Genomic DNA, 15235 nt, shown 5'->3' with positions numbered 1-15235 from the left:
GTGCGAAATGCTTTGCCTTCAGCAGCCAGGAGGATGAATTTCCACTTTCTGCCCTGTGGATGTTTTTCCCTAAAACTCTTAGACAGGCAGGAAAAAAAAAAAAAAATAAGCAGGTTTGGGATGAGTTTCTTCCATGGAACTTCTACCAGTGAACATCATTGCCCTTTTGTTTCCTCCATCGTCTGCTGGAGCAGAGACAGAGTCAGCTCCAAAGGGGACCCAGATGGGGTGCAGGGAGGGGGCTGCACCTCTGTACCTGCCAGAACCAGAGCTGGCTCAGATCTCGGGGCAGCAGAAGGGACATTCCATGCCCTGGGAATGCTGTGTGACCCAGGCATGGCTCTCCCTGCTGGGCAGGGGACACAGGCTTGAGCACCTACATTTTGGGCAAACCCCCAGCTTGCTGCAGGGTTCCCCTGTGGTGCTGCTGGGCTGCTCGTCCCCACTTCACTCTCAAAGCAGGGGGATGCTGGTCCCCTTGGGGGGAGGGAAAATCCCTGTTCCCATCCAGCTCCCCCTCCCTGGGGAGCAGCTCCTCTCATCCCCCCCCAGCTCCAGCCTTTTCCCCAGCCATTCTAAACATCCAGCTGGAAACCAGGAGCTGGTGCTCTGCTCAGGGACACGATGCTACCAGAGGCTCCCTGAAAGCAGCCCCAGCTCCTGGGGGGTCTGCTCCCCTCTCCCCCTCCTGCTTTCCCGGGCACAGCTCGGGCTCTGGAGCCCCCTCCTCCCCCATCTCTGGCTGCAGAATGAGCCGAGGTTGTGAGAGCACAGGTCGGGGTGGGGGGACACACACGACACAAGGGGGTCCTCGCCGGATCCCCCCCCAGAAAGAAAGCATCTGGCTGCCTTTGCAAGGCCACCACTCACAGGACTTTCTGCTGACTTTGCAGCCCCCGAGTTCCACCCCCCTCACCCCCCACCGAGAAAAACTCTTGCAACAAGAGCAAAAAGGAAGGAACAAAACCTCCAGCTGCTAAAGAACAGAAAAAACGAGGAGAAGGGAGGAAAAAAAAAAAAGAGGAAGGGAAGATACTGTTTTGCTTGTAAGAGGGGCTGGAGAGGACAGGAGCGTGGTGGAGCAGAGCAGTGTCCTGGGCTGGAGAGTCAGGTAAGGCAAGAAGAGCCTGGGGAGGGGGCAACACCTGCCCCCAGCTTACCTGTGTGCACCTCTCCCTCCTCCTGCCTCTTATTAATCCCCAAGTTTTTCTCTGGCTGGTTTGCTCCCTCCTCCTCCTCCTCCTCTCAGCACCGCGGCTTCCCCAGGAGTGGAGCCTTGGGCCGGGCGCGGGGGGTTTTGTTCCTGGGAGCTGCTGGCGGGGGTGGGTGGGAGCACGGGGAGGGCTGGGACCCAGGCACGATGACAACAAAAACGTCTTTATCTGGCAGCCAAACTCGGCAGCGCACACGGCCTGCCGGAGGGCTGGCGTTTAATCATCATTCCTTCTGCTGCGGAGGCTGCTCCCAGCCCGTGTTTAAAAACAAAGCTAATTAATAATTTCAATAAGCCTTTTTTTTTTTTTTTTTTTTTTTTTTTTGCCACCGGGGCCTCTGCTCGGGATGGGGCTTTGCAGGGACGTGGTTGAACCTCAAAGCAGTTTTGGGGGACACACGGACACACACTCGGTTTGTGCCACTCTGGGTTGTCCCACCTGGGTCCCCAACCTGCAGGGAGCGATGTCCCCAGCCCTGGCAGATGGCAGCAGCAAACAAGATGCGGGGCTCATTCGGTCCCAGCTGGGGATAAGTTTTAATTTAAATCCTGATGGCACTGAGAGATAGGAAAGGGGGGGAGCTGCAGCCGAGGGCCATTGCGTTTTGCACGGAACCTCAGCCAGCTCCGGGGCTGGAAAACCTCTGAGCACCGAGGGCACACGGCTCAGGTGACCCCCGGGGCTGCCTGGTACCTGCTGGGGCATTCGTGGGTGATCAGGAGGGACATTCCTGCTCCGAGGTAGCCTGGGACCTGTTGCACATCCCCAGCTCTCAGACCCAAGCCAGACACAAGTGGGGGGTGAGAGCAGGCGCAGGGATCCCCCTCCTACAGGGATCCTCACTCCAGGCATCCCTGGGATGTGGGGTTGTGGGGTGCAGGGGGTCCTCTCCCCCCCACAAACCATCCTCTCTCCAGCCAAGCCCATCAGGAGTAGGGGCCAGGAAACCTGAGCTGCTTCAGCTCATGGAAAACCCAATCCAAACCCAATCCAAACCCAACCGTAGGCTGGCAGCCCTCCAGGAAGGTCCAATCCTGCCCTCCCACACTCAGCTGCCAGCAGTTACCAACAGTGCTTTCAAACAGCCAAAAATCACAGCCTTTCTTTCAAGTTCCCACCTGCTGCACTCCCTCATTTTACCCCGGGCTCCCCACAACCCTTAAATATATTTGTTCCCAGCACCCTGCCCTTCCCTGTACCCCGAAACTGGCGAGTGTTGCTCCCTACCTGCTGGGACTGGGATGCTCCAGCCCTCACCCTGCAACCTAAAAACCAGCAGGTAGCTCAAGCACCGAGCCAGGCAAAGGAATGGGGAGAAACCACCTCAGTATTTCACATCATTTAAACAAAGAGTTGAGACTCAGACATGTGTTTGCCAGCTGGAGAAGGATCAGAATCAATAGGGAGTGTGTGCTGTGAGCAGATCCACGCCAGCAACTTTAAAACTAATCAGAAGTGCCTAATCCATAGGGACACCTTCCATAGGGTTTTTCTCTTACAAGCAAAAAGCAGAGCAGTGAAAGAGGGAAACTGAGGCACGGATTGGGGCAATTACTTGCACAAAATTCCACCCTGCAACACAACATGGGAAGGTTTCACAACCCAGACCTTATCCACCGTGCTCTCCCACCTGCAAAACTGCTACCACAGCTCCCATTGCCAGGAACCTGCAGCAAATCTGGGAAGTACAAACTTCCCTCTCAGCCAAGGGACGTTGTTTGTTGAATTTTCTTCCTGCAGGAATTTCTTTTGGTGTCCAAGTTTCAAATCCACCTTCAAAGACAGCTTTTTAATTTTTTTTAATTTTTTTTTTTTTATGATGCAACAGGCTGCAGCCCTGAACGTGGCTCTGGGTTTATTCTACATCTGGAGCAAAATTTGGCCCCACTATTGCAGGCAAAGGGGAGGGTGGGGGGTGGGCATGGGGCAAATCTGCTCTCATGGCTCTTGTTGGTTTGGGGAGATCCCAGTTTCAGTGTCCCTGCTGTGGGCTGGCAGCACCCTGACCACCTCTTTCTTATTCCTGTTCCTTTGGTTTATCCCCATTCCTTTGGTTTATTCCCTATCCCTTTGGTTTATCCCCATCCCTTTGCTTTATCCCCTTTCCCAGCCATGGCCCATTCGTTCTCCAGAGGTCTGTAACAGAACCACCTCTCTAGGCTGGTGGGGTAGGAAAGGAAATGTTTGAGTGTGAAAGCACCAGGAGACAGAGCCAAGGCTGCAAAAATGTCCCATCTGGACCAAGGACAACACAAGGGACAGGCAGCAAGAGGGTAAACACAGAGGAATGTGGTCCCAGAGAGCCCAGAGGTTGTGTCCCCCCATGTCCTGCTCACTCTGAGCATCCCACGCAGGCACCCAGCTGGGGGAACACAGACAAGAGGCAGCAGAAAGCTCAAAGGGAGTGTGTGAGAGAAAAATAAACCAAACCAAACCAATAACCAGTGGCTCTGTCATTGCCAGCTTGGACATGTTGGACACAATGTTAGACACCCACAGCCCCTGGATCCATCCTGGCCAAGCCCCTCGTGTTCCACACCATGGTGCTCATGCAGTTACTCTGCTCATCCCCTGGCAGTGCCCCTCAACCCCCATCCCATCGATTTCCAGCACCACAACCTCCTCAGATATTTGCAGCTCAGGCCACCAGTGTCAGTGCTCCCCCCTGGCCAGGGGGCAACACGGAGGGGACATCCCCAGGGGCCACCGGAGCACCCCTCGAGCTGCCAGTCCTGGCCTTGGGGCTTGCAAGAAGGGGAATTTTGCAGAGCAAAGCAGAAGAAGAGGCTCCTGAAACACAGCCCAGCAAAGGGCTGCTCTCAAACCGGCTCCTTCCCCACACCACAGCCTGGGCTGCTCAAGAGCTGCAGCCTCAGATGGTTATTTTGGCCAGAGGGAGATGCTTGCTCCTTATGTTCTCCCAGCACCAGCCCCCCCATCCCAAGCCGAGCCTCAGTGCTGTACAAACAGGGATGATTTACAGGGCAGTGGTTCTGCCTGACAGCCAGACCTTAGAACTCCTTTGGGAGAGCTACGAAAATTAATTTCAAAAAGGAGGAGGGGACGGGGGGAGGAACGAACCCAAACACCACAAAAAGCAGCAGGAAACCTGAGCTGCTCCTGTGGCTGCGTGGTCAGAGCTCGGGCAGAGCATCCCATCTCCTGTCTGTGGCTGCACAGCCTGGCGAGCCCTCCCCATCAGCAGCCACCCGTGTGCTGGGATCACTGGGCAGGGACAAGGGGAGCCCAGGGGTCCCCCAAAAGCGATGGTTGACGGTTCGGGATGGTCCCGTTCCCCTGGATGCTGCGGGACGGGGTTGCGCTGCCCTAAGGGGAGGTTCGGCTCACCCCGGGGCTCCACCCCCACCGCAGGGTGTTGGGTGGCCACAGGCCTGGAAAATTAAACTCAGCTTTCCCCAAATCTCAGAGGGAAGCAGGGACAGGCTCCTCCTGCTCATCCCAGCCCCCTCCATTCCAGGGGGGAAGCACACAGCAGCCTCTGCAGATGAGGGGCAGGGATGGAGGGGGAAAACGTCACCGTGAGCCTGGGAGAAACACTTGGCTCCATGGAAAGCTCTGGAGAGGGAAGTGAGCAAAGAGGAAAAGTATGTTGCTTTGTAATGCATGGATCCTGCTCTCCTCTCGCTGAGATGCTGCCTGGTGTGACTCTTCCCCTCCTCCAGGATGCACAGGGAACAGTGTGCCTGCTCCTAACTCCTGTTTCCATCTCCAGAAAACAACTGGAACCACCTGGAAGCATCCTCCTGAGTGAGGCTGCTGAGGGGACACGTGGAGGGGGTTTCAAACCCCTCCTTGAATAAAGCAGCCCCCAAGCCAAAGAATTCCAGAGACACAAAGGTACCTTGGATCAGCTCCATGCTTGGGCATTCGTGTCACTTGGGTCACCCTGGATCCCAGCACACAGGGGGGTGAGAGGAGGAGCATCTGCATCCCTTCCATGTAGAGATTTGCATCCTAAACATCCATCTCTTCTTCCCAGGCTGGCCTGACCATCCATCCATCCATCCATCCATCCATCCATCCATCCATCCATCCATTGCATCTGACACTGATGCAACCAGGGAGCAAACCCCTCCCCAGACCAGGACATGCAGCTTCACCAGCTCAGATGGAGGGAGTCAGGGTCAGGCTGGAAAAAACAAGATGCTCTCCCTCTCGAGTAAGAAATGCAGCTGAAAATATGAAAATACAGCTGACCTCTGCCCCAGCCAGGAGCTGAAAAGAAAAGAGAGGGGAAAAAAACCCAAGAAACAAACCCTGGTGTGAGCACAGCTGCTTCTTGGGTCATTAAAGCTCCAGGCAAATGTCCCCTGGAGAAGAGCCTCATGTGGCCTCTGCCTGAGCCTTGGGAAGCAGCAGCCAGGGAAGGGTTAGGGAATGGAAAAGCTTCCCGAGCTGCTCATCCTCAGTGCTGGCTCCTGCTGCAGAGGAACCCAAACCCCTCTGGCAGCTCTGAACACCTTTTGGGGTTTGCCAGAGATGTGAGACTGTGCCAGGAGCACCCCAAAGCCCCAGGGCCAGGCACAGCTGGTCCTGCCCTGAGGATGTGCAGAGGGGAGAAAGGGGGAGTCACGTCCCCCATCAACCAAAGGGAAACTGAGGCAGGAGGGAGCTCTGCACTCTCAGGACCAGAGAGCCAGAGCTGCTTTTCTTTTTCTTTGGACAATCCATAGTACTTCGTGCACAGCTTTCACTTTGATTCCTTTTCAGCCTTGGCACAGAGGGGCTGATGCACACACACCATTCCCAGGGCATTCCCAGCCCAGCCCTGAGGCTCAGCCTGGCACTGAGCACACTGCCCAGCTCGAGGGGACCCTCTCCATCACCCCATCCTCCCAGGAAGGAGGCCAAACTGGAAGCAGTGTTCTCCCTGTAAGGAAGAAAATCCACTCAAGAAGTGGCTGAGACCCAGCAAGCTCATTGCCAGCCCAGCCCTGAGGAGCCTCTGTCCCTGCCAAGGGAGAGCACTGAAGCTCCCTGGGACGGGGACCCCACCATGGCACAGGGCACCCCATTCCCTCTTCCTGTCACAGACAGGGTGACAACAGCCCCGTGTCCCCAGGGGGGGACAGAGCGTGGCTACCACCTCCCCCCACCCTGTGCCGTGGCCACCGAGCCCCCCAGCCCCTTCCCACCCCACCTCCCATCTCCTGTGCTCTCCTCATGGCTGCTTTAAGCAGAGGGAGGAGATACAGAATTCAAACCTCACATTTCTCAGGGATTAAATCATCTGACTCATTTCTCTCCGAGGGAGAGAAGTCCAAAACCCCTTAATTTTATTTTTTTTTTTTTTTCCCTGCAAGGCTGAGCAGACACTTATTAGTTCTTGGCAGCAGAGCTGCTGAGCACATCAGCTCACGGCCACAGCACCAGAGGTTGAGCATCCCCACAGGGCCCCCAGAACCAGGATCCCCCCTGCAGTTCTCTGCTCATACAATTTTAGGGCTGAGGTTTTAAACCAGAATGGTTAAGGTTGGAGGGGACCTTTTAAAGATCATCAAGACCCAACCCCCCCTGCATGAGCAAAGACAAAGTGATCCCAAGCTCCCCCAGGAGCCTCCCAGGGCTTCTGTTTCACCCTGGGGCTCTTCCCTAGGAAGAGGTTTTTGGCACACACCCCCCCAGGACCTCCAAGGGTCCCATCCCATCTGCTGCCCCCACAGCTGCCTCCAGCATCCTGCCAACCTGCTTTGCATCAGGGGAAACTGAGGCACAAGCCCAGAAAACAGATCTGGGAGCAAGAAGCAGCCATTCTGCTCCCACCAAAGGGTCTGCAAGAAACCCAGCAAGCTGCAGCCCTCGGAAAGTGAGGCTGTCCCCTCCCCAGCACCCTGACCTCTGGCAGAACCAGGGATCAGCAGAACATCACCCCTGGTACAGAACATTCTGGAGCTGAGCCCAGGAGCTTTCCTGGTTGGTGTTTTCCCATTGCCCCCTCCCCTCCCAGCCAGGGGCTGCAGCTCCAGCGGGGCTGGGATGGCTCCAGCCACCAACCCTTCAGATTCCCCCCTCCCCACGGGGAAATGGTGTCAATTTGGGGACCCGCTTTGCACCCAACTCTGCCCTTCTCATGGCAGGAAGGCCCCAAGGATGAGCACCCCCTTCTTCTCCTCCCTGTTCATGCAAGACAAGAGGTTGCTGTAACCCCCCAGCACATCTCCCCCAGGCTCAGCCACACTTCTGACCAGGCTGCAAAGTTTTCTTCCAACCACCACAGCCCCTTGGATGGTGGAAAGGTTCCTGGTGTCTGGAAGAGCTGCCAGGGTTGGTTAAAAGCAGAACAAGGGGGTGATTCCATGAAACCCTGAACGAAACTCATGGAAAACCATGCAGAGGGACCTGGACAGACTGGAGAGTTGGGCTGATCCCAAGGGGATAAGGTTCAACATTCCAAGTGCCGGGTCCTGCACTTTGGCCACAAGAACCCCATGGGGAGCTCCAGGCTGGGCACAGAGTGGCAGAAAGGGAGCTGGGAGTCTGGATTGCCAGGAAGCTGAAGAGGAGCCAGCAGTGTGCCCAGGTGGCCAAGAAGGCCAATGGCATCCTGGGCTGGCTCAGGAACAGCGTGGCCAGCAGGTCCAGGGAAGGGATTCTGCCCCTGTGCTCAGCCCTGGGGAGGCCACAGCTTGAGTCCTGTGTCCAGTTCTGGGCCCCTCAGCTCAGGAAGGAGATTGAGGTGCTGGAGCAGGTCCAGAGAAGAGCAAGGAGGCTGGGAAGGGATCCAGCACAAGTCCTGTGAGGAAGGGCTGAGGGAGCTGGGGGTGCTGAGGCTGGAGAAGAGGAGGCTCAGGGGAGACCTCATCACTCTCTCCAACTCCCTGAAAGGAGGTTGGAGCCAGGGGGGGTTGGGCTCTTTTCCCAGGCAACTCTCAGCAAGACAAGAGGGCACAAGAGGTCTCAAGTTGTGCCAGGGGAGGTTTAGGTTGGACATTAGAAAGAATTTCTTTCTGGAGAGGGTGCTCAGCCATTGGAATGGGCTGCCCAGGGAAGGGGTGGATTCTCCATCCCTGGAGATATTTCCAAAGAGCCTGGATGTGGCACTCAGTGCCATGGGCTGGGAACCACGGGGGGAGTGGAGCAAGGGTTGGACTTGATGAGCTCTGAGGTCCCTTCCAACCCAGCCCATTCTATGATTCTATGAGAGCAAACATCTCCAGCCAAACACACACTGAGCTGCTGGAGTCCAGCACCACAAGATGCTGCTCAGACCAAGGGTTTAGGGGGCATTCAATAAATACCAACCAAAAATATCTGTGGGTCTGCCCACGGGGGACACTGTGGGGGTCAGTGAGGACAAAGCCTTGGGCAATCAGGCAGAAAAAAAGGAGCCACCAAGGTGCCATCTGCCCTGCCTTCCAGGGTGACACATCAGGGATTGCCATGCCCTGGGGAGCCCCTCTGAGGGTGACCCCAACTCTGGTGCCCTGACCTGGTGCCCTTGGTCACCTCCCTTGCAGTGTCCTGGCATCCCCAGTGAGGAGCTCTCTGCAATGGGAACACCTGAGTCCTGTTGGGTCCTCCCTTGGGTTTGATCATCACCCTTTCCTCCTCCTCCTCATCCAGAATTTTTCCTCTCTGAAGGCAGGAGCCAGGCAGGCACTTTGGTTGTGTGACAGCAGCTCAGCTCCCCTGCCAGGGGACATCCCTGAGGGGCCACGGGGCTTCTCCTCCTTGGAGGAATTAATTGGGAAGCTGTCATTTGGAGATACTGGAGCCAGCAGCCCCCCTGGAACAGGCAGGGCTGGGGACACCCTTGTAATGACCTTATTCTCTTAATTAATACTCTCCTCCTGGGCAAGAGCAAAGCAGCATGGAGAAACTTCTCCAGCACCACCAGTGCCTTATCCTGGTGGAAACCCAACACTGTCCCTTCAGCCCCAGGAGCTCTGACAGCCTCTTGCCCACTCAGCTGTCCCCAGGAAAGCCTCAGCTTGGGGACAGTCACCTCCACAAGAACTTCAGCCCCGGAGACATCCCCAGGTGGGAAAGGACCCATGCACCACCCATCCCCACGGACACCACAGGGTGCAGGAGCTGCGTGGGGTGGTGGCTGTCCCCAGGGTCCCCAAGCCACCTCCTCCTCTGTGTGTGCATGATAGGGAGGTGAAACCAGAGAGCACAGATGGGCTGGAGGGACCTGAGATGATGGATGCACCTGGGATGATGGATGCAGAGCCTGGATCAGGGAATCATCTCCAGAGCCCCATCACTGCCTGTTCCACCCGGTGCAGATTCCTCCATGTATTGCTTGGCAGCAGGAGGAGAAACCAGCCCTCTGTCAAACTCCAGAGCTATTAGAAACAGCTCCAAATATTACAGCTATAAATCCAGCTCATTTTTCTCACTGCTACGAGCTCCCAGGGCCTTGGACTTCATCCCTCTCTCCTCAAACCAGAGCCCCGCAGACACCATCCCCTCCTCACCCAGCTCCTGCCCCACAACCCTCACCCTGCCCAGCTGGCAGAGCTGATGGCACAGCTCCTCCCTCAGTCCTGGGCACCGTGCCAGCCCATCCAGCTTCCAGCCCTGCTTCCCCACTCCCAGACACCCTCAGCCCCCAGGCTCAGGGGTGGGGATGCTGGGATGTGCTCAGCCTGCACCCAGGCCCTGACCCTTTCTGCCTCCCTTGCTCTCACCACGAAACCAAACCCAGAATCTGCTCTGCCCAGAATCCTCTCTCCTGCTTCCCCCCTTCTAAGCAAATCCTGCATTTTCTCCTCTCAGCCTCTTTCAAGGAACAAGAACCCACAGGAAACCTTTCTCTTCCCTCCCCAGGAAGCTCCTGGTGGTTTTTTTTTTTCCTTTCCCTGGGCTGGGTTATTTCCTTCTCACACTTGGCCATTCTCAGCAGGAGCAAGGGCTGAACCCAGCCCTCTCCCTCCTGACCCCTGGAGTGATGCTTGGTGCTTGCAGGGAAGAGTTAACTCTTCCTCCCATCACTGCACAGGGTCAGATGTTGAGCAGAGGAGCCTCAGAGGCAGCATCAGATTTCCAAACCCATTCCAGGATCCATCAAGGGCTGTATCCTCACACCCCTCTCCCCATAAACACTTTTCCTTCCACCCTGGGGCAGAGCAGGGCTGTAATTAACCTGGGATCATCCCCTAGCTTGATGGATTTGGTTATCATCCAGAAGATGGACTCATCCCCCAGCCCTTCCCCTGGCCACTCATCACTCAAATATTTGAGGCTTGGTCATGCAAAGGGATGGAAAAAAAATCCATGAAGCTTTTTGCAAGGGGAGGTGGGAACTTAATGTCACCCCAGAGGGGTTCAGCATCTCCTTCAGCCCCAACCTTTGCCTTGAAATGGAGCAGCAGCTTCAGGGGGACAAGGGTTGGCTGAGACCCTGCAGCCCCCAGCACTCATCACCCCAGGGAAGTGGCCACAGGAGCTGAGAGCTGCAAAAACTATCAGAGACAGGTGAAATCACATCCCTAAAAACATCCTGTGGAGTCTCAGTTTCCCATTAAGGGCTTTACTGGGAGTAAAAATAGGAATATTTTGATTGTATTGGAAAAAAAAAAAAAAAGAGGGGGGAGGGAGAAATTTTTCCAACAGTTCTATTTTACAGGAAATGTCTTATTTTTGTTTTTATATTCTTTTGGAGTGGAAAGAAGAAAAAAAAGAAAAAAGAAAAAAAAAAAAAGAATATGGGGCTGGTCCTGTCCAGCTCCTGTCACTGCTCTCACTCTCCTCTTTTAAACAGAGCTCAACCAAGGCCCAGAAATGGAAAAGGCAGCCCATGGAGAAGCTGCTGCTGAGGTTTCTGCCTCTCCTGGCAGCACAGGACAGCTCAGGATGGAGGCTTTCTTGGTGAAAATCCCAACTTGGTTTAAACAAACCCCAGAAGCCCAGCTGGTCAGGATTTCCCATCACAGCCCAGGTCCAGCCCTTGCACAAGCATCAGGACCAACACTTCACAGTGATGAAAATGGGAAGTGAAGGAGATGAAGGGAAACAGCAAATAAATCAAGCTCCTCCCTTATTTTCCACCTATTTTCCTTCCAGCCCTTATCACCCCATCTCTCCCCCCTTGTTTCCACCATTCCTGGCACAGCTCCATGGGCAGAGCCTTTCTGCTGCCTCCTACAGCTGCTTGTCCTCCTTTGCTGGAATATCTTTCTCCTCTTTCATGTGTTTTTTTTTCCAGGTGATCTGAGGTGAGAGTGAACAGAAAGTTTCCTGTCCCTCCAGCTCTGCCCTTCCTGCTCTTGGAATAGGAGCAACAGGGTCTGATGTCCAGCAGCTTCTCAGCCTCTTCCTCACCAACATCTCATCCTCTTCCTCACCAGCATCTCAGCCTCTTCCTCACCAACATCTCAGCCTCTTCCTCACCAACATCTCATCCTCTTCCTCACCAGCTTCTCAGCCTCTTCCTCACCAACATCTCAGCCTCTTCCTCACCAGCATCTCAGCCTCTTCCTCACCAGCATCTCAGCCTCTTCCTCACCCACATCTCAGCCTCTTCCTCACCAACATCTCAGCCTCTTCCCCACCTTTTCAGCCCTGGTTTAATGAGGGCTGAAGCATTTCAGACCCTCTCCCATCTGGCAGCTCCACTCAGCAGCATCTTGGTTCCAATGATTGCCCCAGATGGGAGTAAGGGAAGAAAACCCCTGAGGCTGGGAGGGTTCAAGGACACCTCTTCAAGGAGAGGAGTCTGGGGTCTGTCTGGAGGCTGCACCTGAGCCCTCCCAGCCCCAGGCTCCCAATATGGTCCTCTGGCAACCAACAGGGCTGGAGATGTGGAAGCTGAAGCTGGGCTAAAACAAGGGGGAGGGGGGTTCTGAAGCTTTGTATGGAAAATCTGGGGAGAAAGATGCCCCCATGGCTACTCAGTTACCCCTGGATACAGCGGGATCCAAGGCTCTGGGAACAAAGGAGAGGGGGCAAAACAAGGTGGATTTGCAGAATTTGGGAGCTGGCACAGCAGGCAGCTGGAAGGAATGGACTTCATCCCTCCACCTCCATCCTCATCCCTCTGCCTCCTCAATCCTGGCTTCCCATGCAAGTCCCCTGTGCCCCCCTAAACCCAGGGGACACCTGGATCCTCCCTCACAGAGGGATCCTCCCCCAGAGAGGACAGGGGACACCTGGCAGCCCCTGCCACAGGCGAGGAGCCTGAGCAGCCTCTGCCAGAACATCCTGAGATCCAGGGGTTAAATCCCCAGGCTGGTGAGTCAGAAAATCTTTGATGCAGCCAGAAGGAGCTGAGTAATTTGTGTATCTGCAGAGGTCACATTGCCTCCTCTCTTTTTACGTCTGTTACTCACACTGCTCCTTCCCACTCTCCCTCCTCAGCCTGGACTCTCTCCTCTCCTCCCATTTCAACCCAGCAGCTCTTGTCACTGTTGCTTTTGGTGCCAGAGCAGCCCCCAGCTGCCCTCCCCACTCGGTTTCCAGCACAGAATTCAGCATCAGAGCCTCCACCTTCGCTTCCTTCATCTCCCTCGCTTCTCCTGGGGTCAAATCCATCACTCCCTGCCCTGAGGCTGCAGCTCAGGACCCAAGAGCAGGATTTCTATAGGATGAACCCTGCCTCCAGCTCTGGATCTTAATTTCCACGGAATCGCTTAACCCCTGAGCTCCAAGCCAGGGCAAAGAGGTGTTTTGCACGGCTGGTTTCACAGCTATCACCACGGCTGAAAATCAGGGCACACACCTCGGGCTCTTCTGTGCTCCCACAAGTGACAACCAAAGACCAGGACAATGAATCACGGTGAAATCAGACCCGAGCTGGAGTTAATAAGCCTCATCCTAAAGCCTCCTGCTTTGAAACTAACAGTTCCAATAATCCCAGGTTGCTACACAGCAACAGGGCAGCCAGAAAGACTTCCCTGTGTTTAATCAAATCACTTCATTAGGCTGTTTAATAAGTGAGGGAGGCTCTGGGAACGCCGGGGTTTCACTGCCCTCAAACAGCACTCGGAGAAGGAATTTATGGCAGAGCTATTAAAGCCCAATCAATCTGCCATGAATCCTCCTGCAGCCCTCAAGCCGGATAAAACCTCCCAGCTCCTGCTGCCCCGGGTGACATTCGGCCATCCCACAGCAGGGGACACGTCCCTGGGAGCCATCTCAAGGGCTGGAGATGCTGCAGACACATCCTGACCCGTCCCTACAAGCATCATCCTGGCTCTTGCAGACCAGCAGCGGGGTCAGGGGGGGTTCTGTGCATGAACCCGAGGGCTAAGAGGGGTGGAGAGGTGCTGAGCCTGGCTGGGTTTGCAGGACAGCAGAAAGGTGACAGATCAGAAACGACAGGAGCCACGCAGAACCTCGTCTTGAGCACCCCAGTTTAATTGGGCTTCGTGCTCGACTGAAATTATTTCCCTGCCTTTTGGTTATTGCTGCTCCTGCTGCCTTTGCCCTTCAGGATGCTCCCAGCAATTTAGCAAAGAGGCAGCAACCCAGGGGCAGCAGCAGGCGAGGTGCCTGGGTAAAGAATGGGAGAGGAGCCCAGGGATGGCACCCCAGAGCGTTTCCAGTTTGGAAATTGCAATCCCAGCTGGAAGCCGGGGGGATAAAGCAGCTGCAAGAGCTTGAGGCTCCGGCCAGAGCCCCGGGTCCACTCGAGGGGCTCCTGGCAGCTGCTGCTCCGGGGTCTCCTGAAGTCAAAAACTTGGCTGCTGGCTCAGCCAGGAGCTCAGCTGCTTGGACAATGTGGTGAGGAGAGATTAAAGCAGGCAGAGTCCTTCCAGCCTCTTCCCAAAGGAGAGGGACACTTGAGCGGGAACCTCCCCAGCGCCTGCCCCAAAGCTGCAGCCCCCAGGAGCTCCCGGCACCCGGGATGTTCTGCTCCTCTTCCCTGTCCCCTCCGGATGGATTTGCTTTGCGTTTTCCAAATCGGGCCTTTGTGTTTCCGACGGATTATTTTCTAACCTCTCTGTCCTCTCTGGTATTTGCAAATCCTCCCCGTTCTGCATCCTCGGAGGATTTTATCTCTGTGTTATTTCCTCCTTCCTCCAGCAAGCTCCCGGAGCCCAGCAAACAAACCCAGCGCTGCTCCCCGGGGAGCACCCCCGGACCTGCACTTTCAATCATCTCCGACTTGCACAGCCCTGACAATCCTCAGATGAAAACACAAACGTTTCCACAGCAAATCCAAGCCCGTGAACCCCGAACCGACAAAAAAAAAAAAAAAAAATCAAACCCAAAACACCTCCTTGCAAGACCCCAAACCCCACCTGATGCAGCTCTCCACGGGCCCGAGCATCCTCAGCTCCAACACCACCCAGCACGGCAGGGAAAGGGGGACCTGGGCTGGCTCATCCCCGATGCCTCTGCAGATCCCTGAGGCTCACAAAGGAGCTGAAGGTGCAAAGGTTCTGCTCAGGGTATTTAATAACTCCTCGGCTAACGCAATCGCTTGCATTCAGGAACTGCTCCTGGGAGGAACCCGGGGACATCTCGGGGAGGTCGAGGTGTTTGCAAACAACACCGAGGTTTTTCCTTTGATGTGTCAGATGTGCTGGCAGCTCCCGTGGCTTTTCCCAGCCCCCTGCTTACCCTCCCTGGTCCCCTTACCCCTCCCTTGCAGCGGGAAGCTCCATCCCCAGGGAGAGTTTGTTCCCTGGGCCCTCAACCTCCAAAGAAAACCTTGGGAAGTTGACAAAGCAACACAGCCCAGCCTGATCTCAGCTCTTCCCTTTCATTTTTTCACCTCCCTAAGGGACAGTCCCCGTAGTGACCATCTCAGCCTGTCCCCGAGGAGCTGGGCAGGAGCAGGATCTGACCCAGAGGTGCTGGCCCTGTCCCGGTGTGGCTGGCAAGCTGGGACCACAGAGCCCTGCCAGGCCTTCCACCCCGATGAGCACCAACATTTCATAATAAACACATAGCTCAGGGCTGAAAAATAAACATATCTCTGTTTCCCTCTGCCTGGGGAGCTCAGCTCTGATACTTTAATATCTCACATTTCTTTTGATGGAAGGAGAAGCAGATGGAAGGCTGAGCTGAGCTGCCAGTGATGGAAAATCAGCTGTCAGGAGCAGCCC

At 55.4% G+C, this 15235-nt stretch overlaps 1 protein-coding gene across 2 annotated transcripts in view; it reads right to left on the bottom strand.

The window, feature by feature from the left end:
* Positions 1-15235, bottom strand: part of PRELP (proline and arginine rich end leucine rich repeat protein) — a 72551-nt gene that overhangs the window by 9164 nt on the left and 48152 nt on the right. Inside the window, exon 2 of one of the 2 annotated variants that reach the window (XM_071768667.1) lies at positions 1161-1227. The gene's annotated coding sequence lies outside the window, so the exon portion shown is untranslated. Of the gene's footprint in view, positions 1-1160; positions 1273-15235 lie in introns of those variants that run through there. The other variant, XM_071768666.1, reaches the window with a different exon arrangement.

This window comes from Heliangelus exortis, chromosome 25, assembly GCF_036169615.1.
Source record: "Heliangelus exortis chromosome 25, bHelExo1.hap1, whole genome shotgun sequence".
Classification (NCBI taxonomy): Eukaryota; Metazoa; Chordata; class Aves; order Apodiformes; family Trochilidae; genus Heliangelus; species Heliangelus exortis.
The sequence above is the reverse complement of the archived record's forward strand: the minus strand, read 5'-3'. Positions and strand labels throughout refer to the sequence as shown.